Source organism: Narcine bancroftii, chromosome 13 (assembly GCF_036971445.1).
Source record: "Narcine bancroftii isolate sNarBan1 chromosome 13, sNarBan1.hap1, whole genome shotgun sequence".
Classification (NCBI taxonomy): Eukaryota; Metazoa; Chordata; class Chondrichthyes; order Torpediniformes; family Narcinidae; genus Narcine; species Narcine bancroftii.
This window is the reverse complement of record NC_091481.1, coordinates 72,540,055-72,555,460: the sequence shown is the minus strand read 5'-3', so window position 1 is coordinate 72,555,460 and position 15,406 is coordinate 72,540,055. Positions and strand designations below refer to the sequence as shown.

The following is a 15,406-nucleotide window of genomic DNA, read 5'->3' as shown; positions in this document are numbered from 1 at the left end:
CATCAAACAAAGGCTGGTTACGGGGTTAATGGTCGGACACTTAACAGTATGAATGAACAGAGGGACCTTGGGGTCCACGTCCATCAATCTCTCAAGGTTGCCGCGCAAGTTGATAGAACAGTTAAGAGGGTCTATGGGATGCTGGACTTTATTACTAGCGGGATGGAGTTCAAAAGTTGAGAGGTCATGTCGCCACTCTACAAATCTCTGGTGAGTCCACACTTGGAGGATTGTGTTCAGTTCTGGTCACCTCATTACAGGAAGGATGTGGAAGCTATGGAGAGGGGGCAGAGGAGATTGACCAGGATGTTTCCTGGATTGGAAAATGTGCTTATGAAGCAATGTTAGCAGAGCTGGGACTTTTCTCTTTGGAGCATAGACGGATGAGTGGAGACTTGATAAAGGTCTACAAGATTATGAAAGGCCAAGGTAGGGTGGACGGTCAGAGCCTGTTTCCCAGGGCAGGATCAGCAAACACCAGAGGACGTGTGAACAAAGTTTAGGGGAGACGTCAGGAGTAAGTTTTTTTAATGTACATAGAGTGTGAGGACCTGGAATGCCTTGCCAGGGATGGGAGTGGAGGTAGGAACATTGGACAGGCACATGGATGCAAGAAAAATAGAGGGTATATATGTTAGAACAACATTGTGGGCTGAAGGGCCTGTACTGTGCTGTAATATTCTATGAAGCATATTTAAATTTGTATTTAAACCCTCAGCTTAGATTGGAGACATGTAACATAATAGATTTTTTAAAAAAAAACCACATTGTAAAATAATTGGGTAGAACAATTGGGGGAAATTTGTCAACATAAAGCTAAAATTTGGATTCTATTGATGGAATTTTATAAATTGTTTCTTATTAATAAATTCTGGCTCTGTATATATACAACCTGACGAAACAGTGTTTGTCCACACCACGGTGCACACACAACACACGTATAGTTTAAAATAAATATGTATAAATATTTTGGGATGATTTACCCGGTTCATTAATCTCCCCGCCTGCGGGAGGAGGTGAAACATGAAAGTCTACAGAGGCTGCGATGGCAGTTCATACGTCAACGTCCTGGAGGAACTCGGCCAGTCTCACAGCATCCACAGTAGGTCAAGACACGTTACCAACGTTTCGGGCCTGAGCCCTTCCTCGAGGTATGAGCTAAAAGCAGGCAGAACTTGGATTAAAAAGGCTGGGGAAGGGAGAGAGGAGTGAGGGAGGAGCACAGGTTGGCATGAAAAAGGCCGTGGACTGAGGGGCTCAGCGGTCAGGAGACCTGCATGGGCTGTGGGCTGGAGTCTGGCTTATGGGAACTGTAGTGCGCGTCGAAAGACCCAAAGGCTTGTTGATCCAAACCAAGGCTTTTATTAACTAAAAGACTGGAGCGTATCACAAGTAGGTTGACCAGTCCAGAATGACCTGGTCTGGCTAGGAGCAATCCTTTAAGGCCTGCCAGTAGGTGTGGCTACACTCTCAGCCAATCACAGTCTTCCTACACTACAATCTGTACATATACACATTGGTGATAGAATCTGTACTATCACAGGAACCAGTTACCAGAGCTGGGATCCGGGGTGGGGGGGGGGGGAGGGTCGCTGAGGGCAGGAAGGGCTCCAGATATCAGGATCGGGGGGCACTGAGGGCTACCGAAGGGGTTCAGGTATTGGTATCCAGGGGTGTGCTGAGGGCAGGAAGGGCTCCTGTAGGGGTTAAGGTATCGGGATCTGGGGGTAGGCGCTGAGGGCAGGAAGGGATACTGAAGGGCCTCAGATGCTGGACTTCTGATCACGTTGGAGGTCTGGACCTGGAGCTTGTCCATTTCTGCTAATCCTACGTTAATCTTAATTCATTCCCTCACGAACTTGACTCCCTCCAGATTCTACCACTTGCCTATGTACATCCAGATTAGCAACCAGCCATGTCTTTGGGATGCGGGATGAAACCAGAGTCCCCAGGGGAAACCTGCATAGTGTAAGGTAAAACATCATGAGATGGGAATGTGTAGGGAGTTACCCTGTACAGGGCAGTAACAAGAAGGGGAGGTGTCCTTGTACTCCTGTTAGGTAAAACATCATGAGATGGGAATGTACGGGGCAGTAACAAGATGTGAATGCATCCTTGTACTTACAAGATAAGAGAGACATTGATGGATTGAGAGGCAGGAAGCTAGCAGGGAAAGGATAGCAACAGTTTTAGTCATTGGACAAGTAATGATATGATGATGTTCTAAGCACATATCCAAGGGTATAAAAAATCACCATTTTGCTGATAACGGCAGAATGCATTCTCCGACTAACTTTGTTAGTCGCAAGTGTTACAATCCGGTAATAAAGAACAAAGAACCCTGATTTCGACTCAGTCTGGTGTTTGTCTCACTCATTCATGAACAAAGCAGACCTAACAATAGTTGTAACAGGAACGTGCAAATTCCACCTAGACAACACCCGAGGACAGGAGTGAACCCGGTCTCAGATGGCATAAATTCCTGCTGAGTCATTTCCAACATCTGCAAACCCAATATACTTTGAAGGTCCTTCGGAACTACACCCGAGTAATCTGGCTTCCTAAGAGATTAGCGAGGCATTGAGAGGCGTCAGGACCCAGATGTGTTCAGCCAACATAGTGGGAGCTGGGGTAGGCATGTAAGGAGAAGCACATTCCCCTCTAGACCAGCCATTCTCAACCTCTGGAGAGCTACGTCCCTCCCCCAGGACCCTGTTCAGAGTTTACTGGACCCCCTTCCCTGTGAGAGTAGAACACGGACGTCTGCAGACGCTGTGATTGAAATGTTGGAGGAACTTGACCGGTCTCGGTGTTCACAGGAGGTAAAGATATAGGACCGAAGAAGGGCTCAGGCCCAAAACATCGGTGATATATCTTTACCTCCTATGGACACGGTGAGACCAGCCAGGTTCCTCCAGCCTGCGTCTTACCCCTTCCCTGTGAAGTTGTCAGGTTTTGGTTTCTTCTGAACTTCTACTGATTACGTTAAAAAACACAAAAACTATTGATGTTGCCTGAGGTGAAGAGAAAACAGGCTTTTCCATAAATGTGCTGTAGGCTCTGAGGGTGGGAGGGAGTAACAATGAAATATGGGGATTAGTAGTTGCTGGAATTGATTGGGCAAAATGTGACGCCTGTTTCTGGAGGAGAAAATTAGCCACCGGTGAGTGGGCTCTGTTTTATTGCAACCAGAACATTTAATGTCAGGGCCTCTTCCTGAAGATGGGAACAGCTGCAGCTACTTTGTGGAGAGGTTGCAGTGCTTTGTTCTACACCCTGTTGGCTGCTGAGGACATGCCTCCTGTTTACTGAGATCAACGGCAGCAATGAGACGAGAGGATTCAGCTGAAGGGCTGGTGAGGCCATCGCAGCTTTGAAATGTATTAGTGAGGCATTAAGAGGTGTCAGGACCCAGGTGCGTTCAGCCAACATAAGAGACCTCATGAAACCTGGGCGGCCTGTTCCGTTCATTTGGCACCTGTGGTCCCACTTGAATCTCTCAGATGCTTCGTCTTGTGTTACAAATCACTTGAACAAGAGCTGGCTTTGAAGCCAGGATAGATGCGGAGGAGGGGTTTAACCATTTGTGGGTGAAACACAAAAGTCTGTGACTGTAGTAAAATGAGAGATGCTGGAGATGTCTGGACGGTCTCGCGACCTCTGTAGGAATAAAGACACACTCCTGATGGTTTGGATCAGAGCCCCTCTCAGGGCTGAGTGAGTTCCTCCAGCAGTTTCTTAACCGTCACCCCAGTGGCTCAACAGCTTACACACCTGATGAGATTAAACCTGCAATTTACAAGGCCAAGTTTTGTTACTGGTGGCCCAGAGAATCACACAGGCCCATCATGTCACCCAGAATGTCCCACCTACCTGCATTTGGCCCATTCCCCTCTAAACCATCCCAATGAGGACCTTGCGGATCCCACCGTGAACCACAGCACATTTTGGGGGGGGGGGGGGGGGGGCAAGGGACTGAAATCATAATATTTTTTTCCTGGAGTCAGTTGGAGAAAATTAGGGAAGAAATCCACTAAACAACTGCTTCACAGGAAGGGGGCCATAAATGTTGAGCAGAGTCCTGAGGTGGAAATGCCAGAATGAGGTTGAGAACAGCTGGACTAGACCCATCCCATCCACAAATCTGCCCAACATATTCTTAAACAATGCACTAGTCCCTGCCTCAACGTCCTCCTCTGGCAGAACCCGTCCCAAACACCCATGGTACCACAGCCTCCTGGTAACCAGCGCCAGCGACCCGTGCTCTCCGGAAGGAGTTTGTACGTTCTTCTCACATCTGCTGGGGCTTGGTTTGGTTTCAATGAACACAGGCCCTTCAGCCCACGATGTTGTGCTGACCAATATACTCTTTTTTTTAAATGTGCAAAACCCCTCTACCCCGCAACCCTCTATTTTTCTTTCGTCCCTATGTCTGTTTGCACCCTTCAAAAATGTACGGGCCTGTAGTTTAATTGAGTGCGATTTGGCTGCGCGATGTTGAACCGGGTGCAATCTGGCCGCGCAGGGTTGAAGTGGGTGCAATCTAGCCACACGGGGTTGAACCGGGTGCCATCTGGCCATGCGGGGGATTGAACCGGGTGCGATCTGGCCACGCAGGGTTAAACCGAGTGCGATTTGGTCACGCGGGGAGTTGAACCGGGTGCGATCTGGCTACGCGGGGGGTTGAACCGGGTGTGATTTGGCTGTGCGGGGTTGAATCAGGTGCAATTTGGCCACATAGGGCTGAATCGGGTGCGATCTGGCCGCGCGGGGTTGAACCGGGTGCGATTTGGCCACGCGGGAGTGAACCGGGTGCGATTTGGCCACGCAGGTGGTTGAACCGGGTGCGATTTGGCCATGCGGGTGGTTGAACCGGGTGCGATTTGGCCACGCGGGGGGTTGAACCGGATGCGAATTGGCCGCGCGGGGTTGAATCGGGTGCGATTTGGCCTCGCGGGGTTGAATCGGGTGCGGTTTGGCCGTGCGGGGTTGAATCGGGTGTGGTTTGGCCGTGCGGGGTTGAATCGGGTGTGGTTTGGCCGTGTGGGGTTGAATCGGGTGACATTTGGCCGCGTGGGTTTGAATCGGGTGTCATTTGGCTGCGTGGGTTTGAATCGGGTGTCATTTGGCCGCGTGGGTTTGAATCGGGTTGAATCGGGTGTCATTTGGCCGCGTGGGTTTGAATCGGGTTCAATTGGGTGTCATTTGGCCGCGCGGGGTTGAATTGGGTGTCATTTGGCCGCGCGGGTTTGAATCGGGTTGAATTGGGTGTCATTTGGCCGCGCGGGGTTGAATTGGGTGTCATTTGGACGCGCGGGGTTGAATTGGGTGTCATTTGGCCGCGCGGTGTTGAATTGGGTGTCATTTGGCCGCGCGGGGTTGAAATGGGTGTCATTTGGCCGCGCGGGGTTGAAATGGGTGTCATTTGGCCGCGCGGGGTTGAATTGGGTGTCATTTGGCCGCGCGCGGTTGAATTGGGTGTCATTTGGCCGCGCGCGGATGAATTGGGTGTCATTTGGACGCGCGGGTTTGAATTGGGTGCCATTTGGCCGCGCGGGGTTGAATTGGGTGCCATTTGGCCGCGCGGGGTTGAATAGGGTGTCATTTGGACGCGCGGGGTTGAATTGGGTGTCATTTGGCCGCGCGCGGTTGAATTGGGTGTCATTTGGCCGCGCGCGGTTGAATTGGGTGTCATTTGGCCGCGCGCGGTTGAATTGGGTGTCATTTGGCCGCGCGCGCGGTTGAATTGGGTGTCATTTGGCCGCGCGCGCGGTTGAATTGGGTGTCATTTGGCCGCGCGCGCGGTTGAATTGGGTGTCATTTGGCCGCGCGCGGTTGAATTGGGTGTCATTTGGCCGCGCGCGGTTGAATTGGGTGTCATTTGGCCGCGCGCGGTTGAATTGGGTGTCATTTGGCCGCGCGCGGTTGAATTGGGTGTCATTTGGCCGCGCGCGGTTGAATTGGGTGTCATTTGGCCGCGCGCGGTTGAATTGGGTGTCATTTGGCCGCGCGCGGTTGAATTGGGTGTCATTTGGCCGCGTGGGGTTGAATTGGGTTTAATTGTGCTGGAATGTTCTATGTTCTAAGACCAACATATTTCGGCCAGATCAGTTTCTCACTGAGGACTTTTTTCCCCCAAAATAAACTTTAATCTCAATCAAAATAATATCCAAAGGAATCAGTTCAAGGTCTCTCTTTGTTCTGTTACTGTGCATTGTAATGGTAATTCGTACCCTCCCCACTGATGTGGCCCCTGGGGTTGGGAGCCCCTCACTTTCCCACTGTGGTTAGAACTCGTGTACAATGGGATACGTGACCGTTGAACTTAACTTCCTGATGCTCGCTGAGTGCAGCTTTGGCTGATGAGCGCGGTGCCAAGAAGTCAAAATAAACAGGACATGGGATTTATTGGACACTGATTGGGGCAACGTAAGAAAGAATGGGCAGTGGGGTGAGTGTAGCAACACAACGCCTTTACAGTGGGGTTGGAGGTGTTTCCCCCGTTTTCCTCCCACCCTTCAAAACATACCAGGGGTTGTAGGTTAATTGAGTGGCACAGGCTCGTGGGCTGGAAGGGCCTTTTACTGTGCTGTACATCTAAATTACACCAGCTTGACTGTTTCCTTGTATAAATATGAGTTTTGTAAGGCTGAAACATGTTCTGAAATTGCCTGCTGAAATGTTTTCATGTTAAATAAACTCAGAATGAGTTAATTTCTACGACACCCACCTGTCTCAGCCCCTCGATGCCTTGAGGCTGCGGTCCCTCCCCAAGGAGTGACGGTCACCCAGCAGCATTCGAACCTTGGGAGTAAAACACTGTAAAAACACAAAGCTGGAGAAACTCAGCAAGTCACACAGAGCTCGTCAACTTCCACCCCAATCTCAAATTCATCCCGTCTATCTCCAACAACACTCTCCCCTTTCTCGATCTCTCTGACCCCATCTCAGGAGACGAGCTTCCCATTGACACAGTTTACAAACCCACAACTACTCCGACAAAATTCTGTTTGACGAGCTGAGTTTCTCTAGCATTTGAACCTTGTCCTCTGACCGGACAGTGTGGCCATTTCTGGGTTGCAGGTGGCATCCACACGTACCTGGCCATTTTCTGATGGGGAAATGAACCTGGGATTTGTGGTGTGAAAGGGAACCGGGGCTGAAACGATTTGCATGGAACACGGCTTTGATTGGTTTTGCAATTGATTGACAGCCTCTGGCAGACTCCCCACCCTGAATTAATCTGCTGATAAATAGTGCCACTCCACTCTCAAATAAACCCGCAACCAGAGCAGACGCCTCGCAAAAAAACGGCCTCTTCTCGACACAAAGGTAACTGTTTGCTCCTTCATTCTCTGCCAGGAGTCCTTCACCCTTTCAACAAACTTTGGTTGCTGTCAGCTTGATCAACCTCCCAGTGCCAGAGACCCAGGATCTATCCTGACCTTGGGTGCTGTCTGGGTGGAGTTTGCAAGCTCTCCGTGTCAGGGCTGGACTCCCATGGGTTCCCCTGGTTTATAGGTTTTTTGGCTTCAAGTGTTGGGGCGAGAGAAAGAATTGGGGGGAGGGTGGGTGAGAGTTTATGGGGTGCATGGGTTACAATCAGCGGGGAATAGATTTTGCTCCATGAGTGACAAAATGATCCCCTCTCCTGTCTGGATACAGGAGATGGTGTCAACCCCAGGAGCTCCCCCAGTCCCATAACCAGGCTGGGGAGTTTCATGCAGTCACCATCCTCAGAACAAAACGTTATTTCATGTTTGCTAAAGAGGATGGTGGGGTGAAGAGAGAGTGGGGGAGAGAGGGGGAAAGAGAGGGAGGAAGAGAGAGGGAGGAAGAGAGAGGGGGGAAGAGAGAGGGGGGAAGAGAGAGGGGGGAAGAGAGAGGGGGGAAGAGAGAGGGGGGAAGAGAGAGGGGGAGAGGGGGAAGAGAGAGGGGGGTGGAAGAGAGAGGGGGGAGAGGGGGGAAGAAAGAGGGGGGAGAGAGTGGAGGGAGAGAGAGAGGAGAGGGGAGAGAGAGAGAAGAGGGGAGACAGAGGAGAGGGGGAGAGAGGAGAGGGGAGAGAGGAGAGGGGGAGAGAGGAGAGGGGGAGAGAGGAGAGGGGGAGAGAGGAGAGGGGGAGAGGGAGAGAGGAGGGAGATTTTCAGAACAATTTTGATCAGTTAATCATTTGGGGAAAACTGTTATTTGAGTGAATGGGGTGGATTTGTCCATCCCTCGATCTGCGGGCATCGGACGTGGTCACTTTTAACATTTTGAGATATGGAAAGGGGCTCTGAATGTGCAATCTCTCTTTTTAAAGCAATTAAAATGTTTTTTTTTAATCTGAGCACGAAGGTCAGAGAGGCATTGGGGATTATGACACTGGCTGCATGTTCATCTCTTTTCTAACTGGCAGTGAAAGGACATATGGATGAGGGGTTGATATGCAGAGTGGGTATTATCTCGGGTCGGGGGCTGCACCACAAGGAAGAGCAGGAGAAATACATCACCTGCACGGTGTAAATGAACGGAATATTATTTGGGTCACATCATCAAATCATGATTGAAGATCGATGAGTTTAGAAAACTGATTGGCAAACCAAGAAAATGAGTGAAGATGCTCAGGTCCGAAACATCTACTACCCTGATCTTGAGGCTCTGTCCTCATCGCCCCACCAATGGAAACAACTTCCCTCCCTCTATCTGCACCATTCTGGGAGTCTAGTCCCAGACAACTCAATCTCTCATTGGCCAACCCCCTCATCCCTTGAATCAACCTGGTGACAACCCACCCCCCCCCCCCCACACCACCTCCAAAGCCAGTCCATCCTTCCTCGAGTGAGGACACCAGAACCACATGCAGTTCCCCAGATGTGGCCTCACCAGGACCCTGCACAGTTACAGCAGAACTTCCCTGCTCCATCCCTCTAACTTGGAGGGAAACTGTGACAATCCACTGTCTCCTGACCTGGAAATCCTGCTGACTCAGTGCTCAGCTTGGCTTCCCCAGTAACATTGCCCCTTCAAGTCTCCAGGAACCCATATTCCACTCTCCCTCTCCACTGATTTACTGTACAGGGGTGGAGACGGTTGGGACTGGAACAACTATCATTTATAGTTCCGATCTCTTTCAGGAACAAAAACTGAAATTTTTTTTGGTGAGTCCAAGGTCTCGTGTAAGACGTTTACTAACCTGTGGTTTGTGTTTGTTTTTCTAGGTGTGGCTGCCATGAAGCTCTTCCCGTTGTGGGTGATCGGAATTTTGGTCGGAATGTTCAGAGATTCTACAGGTGACCAACAAGGCCCTTGGTGTGGGCTGTGGAGAGAGGGTGAAGGAGGTTAGACAGGAAGGGACTGTGCCTGCAGATCGAGAACCACTGACCACATCGACGTGGGTCAGGGAGGAAAGCGGAGGGTACCCCACACCCCAGCAGCAGCCAACCCCTCACCCCCCACTCACCACCGAGATTGCAGTGTGATTGATTTGTGCTGTAATGGACAGTGGATGGTACTGACAATAACCACACCAGCAGTGCGAGTATAAGACAGCTTTAATAAACTAATATGTACACTAAGAGGTCTTGTCTCTCTGTGAGACGAACCTGGAAGGCTAGACTGTAGCTCTGGATTGCTTTATGGACAAGGTCACCGGGATGACCCCTGGTGACCTAGTGGTGGAATTACAAGAGGTCTTGTCTCTCTGTGAGACGAACCTGGAAGGCTAGACTGTAGCTCTGGACTGCTTTATGGACAAGGTCACCGGGATGACCCCTGGTGACCTAGTGGTGGAATTACAAGAGGTCTTGTCTCTCTGCGAGACGAACCTGGAAGGCTAGACTGTAGCTCTGGACTGCTTTATGGACAAGGTCACCGAGATGACCCCTGGTGACCTAGTGGTGGAATTACAAGAGGTCTTGTCTCTCTGCGAGACGAACCTGGAAGGCTAGACTGTAGCTCTGGACTGCTTTATAGACAAGGTCACCGGGATGACCCCTGGTGACCTAGTGGTGGAATTACAAGAGGTCTTGTCTCTCTGCAAGACAAACCTGGAAGGCTAGACTGTAGCTCTGGACTGCTTTATAGACAAGGTCACCGGGATGACCCCTGGTGACGTAGTGGTGTCATTACATATCACCACAGTGTACTCACGTGTAGACTCAATTAAACCATTTTATTTTGCTCTCAGGATCCAGAAGGGAGCAGGGGCCCAAGTCTTAAACCTACTCAGCGTAATGGTTAATCCGCCACTACTGGCCCCTGTAAGTTTTTTTTTAATAATGTGGTCTGATTTCCTGCTTCCAGTCTGACCTTCTCATCCCTGCAATCGTTTCAGTAAATCTCTCTGCACCCCTGACATGTTGTTATCTCCGTGAGACACCGCAACTGGGATAGAACACTCCCACTGTGGCTGAAACAGTACTGTATGACCCCAAAATCCTGCACTCCGTGCATCTGCACACTTCTTCGACCACTTTCAAAACCTGGTCTGCTTCTCCCATCTGTGCCGAGATCTCTCTGTCCTTGTGCCCTGTTTAAAATTCTGCCTCTTCTCATACCTTTAACATCTCAAAAGAAAGGTTTAATTATTTTTAAAAATGCTTAATTTTAGACCTGCAGCACAGTAACAAGGCCCTTCGGCCCATGCCACCAAATTGCACCTAATTGACCTACACTCCCCAGTACATTTTGAAGGGTGGGAGGAAACTGGATAGGAATCCCATGCAGACATAGTGGGAACGTACAGACTCCTTACAGAAAGCAGAAGATTCAAACCCGGGTCACTGGCGTTGTTCAAACTACAACCCAAAAGTTTTAAGGAAAACTACAAGGCTTAAAATTGGAATATTGTGCACGATTATTGAGGACGGTTTATTTGGGTCAGCATTTCAAAATCTGGAAAAGGAGCTAGGTCCACAGGAGAGTGACAGAACAATGTACTGAGCAGCGTCAAGAGATGCAAGGTGGTCACTGCAAAATCAGTTGACGCTTGCGAGTGGATTCGCAAATCCAAATGGAGAGGGGAGATGTGGTTGTCCGACAAGGGATAAAGGACAACTCAGGAGGTGAAGGGGAGATTGGGGATAAATAAGATAGAAATAGGAGAATAAGGAAAATGTTAGATGTTGTAGGAATGTTGTCTTATAAAGAGTTGAAAATAAGAAAACAGAAATGGAAAAGGAGGAAAGGTAATGATGGAAAAACGGAAAGAGAAGATAAACAAAATATAAAAGGGCTACGCTGAACTATATGTCTTTAAATATTAATGGAATACATAACCAAATTAAAAGGAAGAAACTACCAAATTTAAATGAATAAATGTATTCCATTAGAAAAAATAACATATTGGTTAAGAAATAACATTGAAATATTCGAACAAGTATAGGAGCCTTACATTAAATACAATAGCGAAAACCTACCGGGGACAAACATTACCTAAGTTGATGGAAGGAGAAGGAAAGAAAAGAATGGACTCAGTAGAATTTCTGGTGTAATTTGGTTGAATGACAACATTGTCTGACTGGCTTAATGCAACCTAGATTGTATACCTAAAATGGATGAGAGGGGGGGGTGGGGGGGTGGTTTGGGAGGAAAGGGGGGGGGGGGAGAAAAAGTCACTGTATATGTGTGAAAAGAAATAGTGTATATCATGGCTAATGTGATTTATGGTGTGAAAAATAAAAAAAATTTAAAAAAAAAAAAAAAAAAAAAAAAAAAAAAAAAAAAAAAAAAAAAGAGATGCAAGGTGATGCATTAAATGCTGGCAAGAGCTGACCACATTCTAATGACTTCATTTTGTGGTTACCTCACTCTTTCACCACCCATGTTTAATGGACACCTTGTTTGTTTTTATCCAGCGTTCAAGTTATCTTCAGAGATGACACAAGATTACAGCGAGGGCTTGCAAAATTCACGCGTGAGTATATGCTCATTCATTTACTTTCTGCAGAAGGATTTAATTGAAAAAGCAAATATAAACCTGGAATCAAACAGACCAGAATCTATTGTATCAGAATCACAGATCAGTGGGGCAGAGGTTTGTTGAGGAATTGTCCTCGGGTAAACAGGCTCTGATTTTTTTTCATTTCAGAGTTTTACAGTAAACCTCTGATAACACCGGACAACAATTTTTTCCAAAAGGTTTAGCTTCCTGAAAACAAATTGGGGATTATGATCGACAACTTGGAGCTGAACACAAAGATATTTTCAGATTTGCTGCATCATGTAGGAAGTTGGAGAAACATTATATTAACTTTTATTAAATTTATCCTGTTTAATCACATAATGACGCTGACACATTGCGTTCGTTCGACTGACCTAAAAATGTTTTGCTGGTGATTTTCGTTTGTACTCAGCATCTGATGCCTCTCGTGTCAGTGTCCAACAACAGTTGGCTGGCATTGATGGATTCCAGTTGCCCTGATATCACTTTTCCATGATCACAATATCCTGGTGAAATCTTTCACCGTGTTCGTCACTGACGGCACCAAGATCAGCAGGGAAGACGTCCAAGTGCAAATGCAGAAAATGAATTTTCAGTAACGTGTGGCATCTCATGGTTTTGTATCCTTGAAGCATGTTGTTAATCAGCTGGATGTAGTTTGATTTTCTGTAGTTGCCAAGAAAATTCTCAGCAACATCTTTAAATGCCTTCCATGCATGCCCAGGCCTAACACAACATTTGGACTGACCGAAACAGCTTGCTTTGTGGGCATTATACTAGTAGATGTAAAATATGACAGGAAATCACAAAAATATGTTACCTCTTTAAAAAACAGTACGTGACAGGAACATTTTAAGGTGATTTTCGTGATTAGCAGCCCAAAACCATAAAATATACTCAAACGTGTGCAGGAGCAAAATCTTTGTGGTCCAGTGTCATCCGGTATCCAACTATTAGTTCAGCAGGAGGAAGTGTGGATAGAGTCAACAGAGGGGAGGGGGTTTGTATGATGATGGGAGCTGTGTCCGCAACCTTCAGATGCTGCATCTCCGCTCCGTTCGTATCAATGGCCAGAGACCTCCCAGTGGCCAACCATTTCTGTTCCATGCCCACTCCCGCGCTGACATCTGTCCTCGTGCACGACCAAACTAAGGTCTCCAATAAATTGGAGGAGGAACATCTAATTTTCTGTCTGGGCTCTCTCCAGCCAGATGGCACTGGCATTGACATCTCTGATTTCTGCTGTATCACTCCCCGCTCTCCCTCCCTTCCCCTCCCTGATCCACCTTTTACCTCCTGCCTGTGGGTCTGTGCTCCTCACCCCACCATTTTATTCAGGCCCCTGCCCACATGTTGCTCATACCTTGATGAAAGGCTCAAGCCTGAAATGTTAGTGAAGTTTCTTTATCTCTGCTTTATGCTGTTTGACCTGCTGAGTTTCTCCCCCACATAGTGTTTTACTTTAACACGGATTAACTTCTGTCCTTCGTTGCTGTGGCTGGGATTTCCCTGTCAGACCCTAACTCTGCCCCCACTTCCGTTCCCAGGTGCTGCTGTGTGAAGTGTGGAAAAACAACGAGAAACGAATCCTGAAGAAATCGGGGCACCAACGGTCGCCGTACATCCTTAAACGGCAACTTCGCCCCATCAAGTGGCCATACGTCCTGTGGTTCTTCCTTGGACGGATGGGGCCTGCCTGCTGAATCCCTGGCACTTCCCCGCTTTCTGCCCAAAGTGTCAAAATCACTCCAAAGCAAAACACTGAATAAAATCACTTCAAGTTCATTCATTGTCACATGTACCTCAGCGCAGGGAGAAAGTTTGTTTTGTAGCAGCCCAGCTGGACGTGCCATACATAAGTACTAGTAAGGCGCAGTACAGGAGTAGGGTTAACATAGCAGTGTAAAGTCGTTACAGCGCCAGTGACCCAGGTTCGTGTGGGATTCCTCCGGGGGCTCCAGTTTCCACTCACACCACTTTCTGGGGGGTTGTCAGTTAATTAAGTGGCACTGGCTTGTGGGCCGAAAGGGCCTATTACCATATCTAAACTTAACATTGAGAAAGTGGAGTCAGACCAGTTGGCACGCAGCAAAGGTGATGCCATTTTTCGAGCGTAAGGTTTATTCAGCTGCCTGGTAAAGGTGAGAGAGGAACTTTCCCTAGATCTGGGAGGATGGCCGAGATTGGGATGAGACGGACGATGTCAACGGCTTTACCAAGGCAGCAGGAACGACAGATTGAGTAGATGGAGGCTTGTGAGATGGTCTGAGCCCTCTTGTGGTCTTGGGCGGATCAGTTCCAATCCCCGTGCAGTGACACACCCTGACAGGCTGCAGTCAATGGGGCATCTGTAGAAATTATTAAGGCTCTGTGGGCATCACCAAGACAAGTGCTGGCTCTGGATTGTCCCAATAGCTCCAAATGATGTTCACGTCTCAGGGAAACTAAAAACCTGCAGCTGCTGTAAATTCGAAACAGAAACAGGAAATGCTGGAAACACTCAGTGTACCAGGCGGCAGCTCGAAAGGAGAAATGGTTCAGGTTTTTGACACCCGGATGCTGCTCGAATTGCTGAGTGTTCCCAGAGATCTCTGCCTGTGTTCGCATCTTGCTCTGTGGGCAGAGCCAATCAGAGCGGGCGACCCCGGGGGGGGGGGGGAGGGATCTCCCAATCAGAGCGGGTGACCAGGGGGAGAGGGTCTCCCAATCAGAGCGGGTGACCCGGGGGGGTCTCCCAATCAGAGCGGGTAATCCGGGGGGGTCTCCCAATCAAAGTGGGTGACCCTAGGGGGGGTTCTCCCAATCAGCACCAGGACTCGAATTGGCACTGGGGGTTGTGATTGGTCACAACCCCTGGAAGTAGTTCATTATTTAGCTCACTGTCACTGACCCCACCAGCTATCCAGTTGTTGCCACATTGGCCTTGGGATCCTTGCTCCTTCTCCAGTGTTTCTTGTGAGAGTGTACACGGGGACAGAAGTCAATCCTGCCAAACCTCTGGCAAACGTTGCTGCCATGGAGACACTCTGGCTCCCAGGAAGTTCTTGCAGGAAAGTGGAGAACCATCGCTTCAGGTGGAAGGCAGGGAGTTGGGGGAGAGAGGTCATTGCCTCCAACTTTTACCGAATGACCCCGTTTCCCCGATACCACCCAGGTAACTCATTCCTCCAGTTGTTAACCAGCTCATATTGAGAGATGGATCCTTCTCCTCCCATCAGGAACTGGTCTGTGGAGGCTGTGATGGGCATTGAGAGTATCCTTACCCAGACCTCAGGAAACAGCCAACTTCATAGAGTGGTAAAGCATGGAAACAGGCCATTCAATCCATGCTTAACCACCAGCCTTCCAAGTGTGCACTATTTATACCCAAAGTAATTACAGTAGAATCCCATTATCCAGGGGACATACCCCTCCATAAATCTTCGTCCGTGAAGCCAAGCCAAAGAAAGAATTACAGTAGAATCCCATTATCCAGCTTCGAGA

At 48.7% G+C, this 15,406-nt stretch overlaps 1 protein-coding gene across 1 annotated transcript in view; it reads right to left on the bottom strand.

The window, feature by feature from the left end:
• Nucleotides 1–9,175: 9,175 nt before the first annotated feature.
• LOC138749030 (myocardin-related transcription factor A-like) overlaps nt 9,176–15,406 on the bottom strand; it is a 158,484-nt gene continuing 152,253 nt past the window's right edge. The window contains exon 18 of the transcript XR_011348374.1: nt 9,176–9,298. The gene's annotated coding sequence lies outside the window, so the exon portion shown is untranslated. The remainder of the gene's footprint in view (nt 9,299–15,406) is intronic.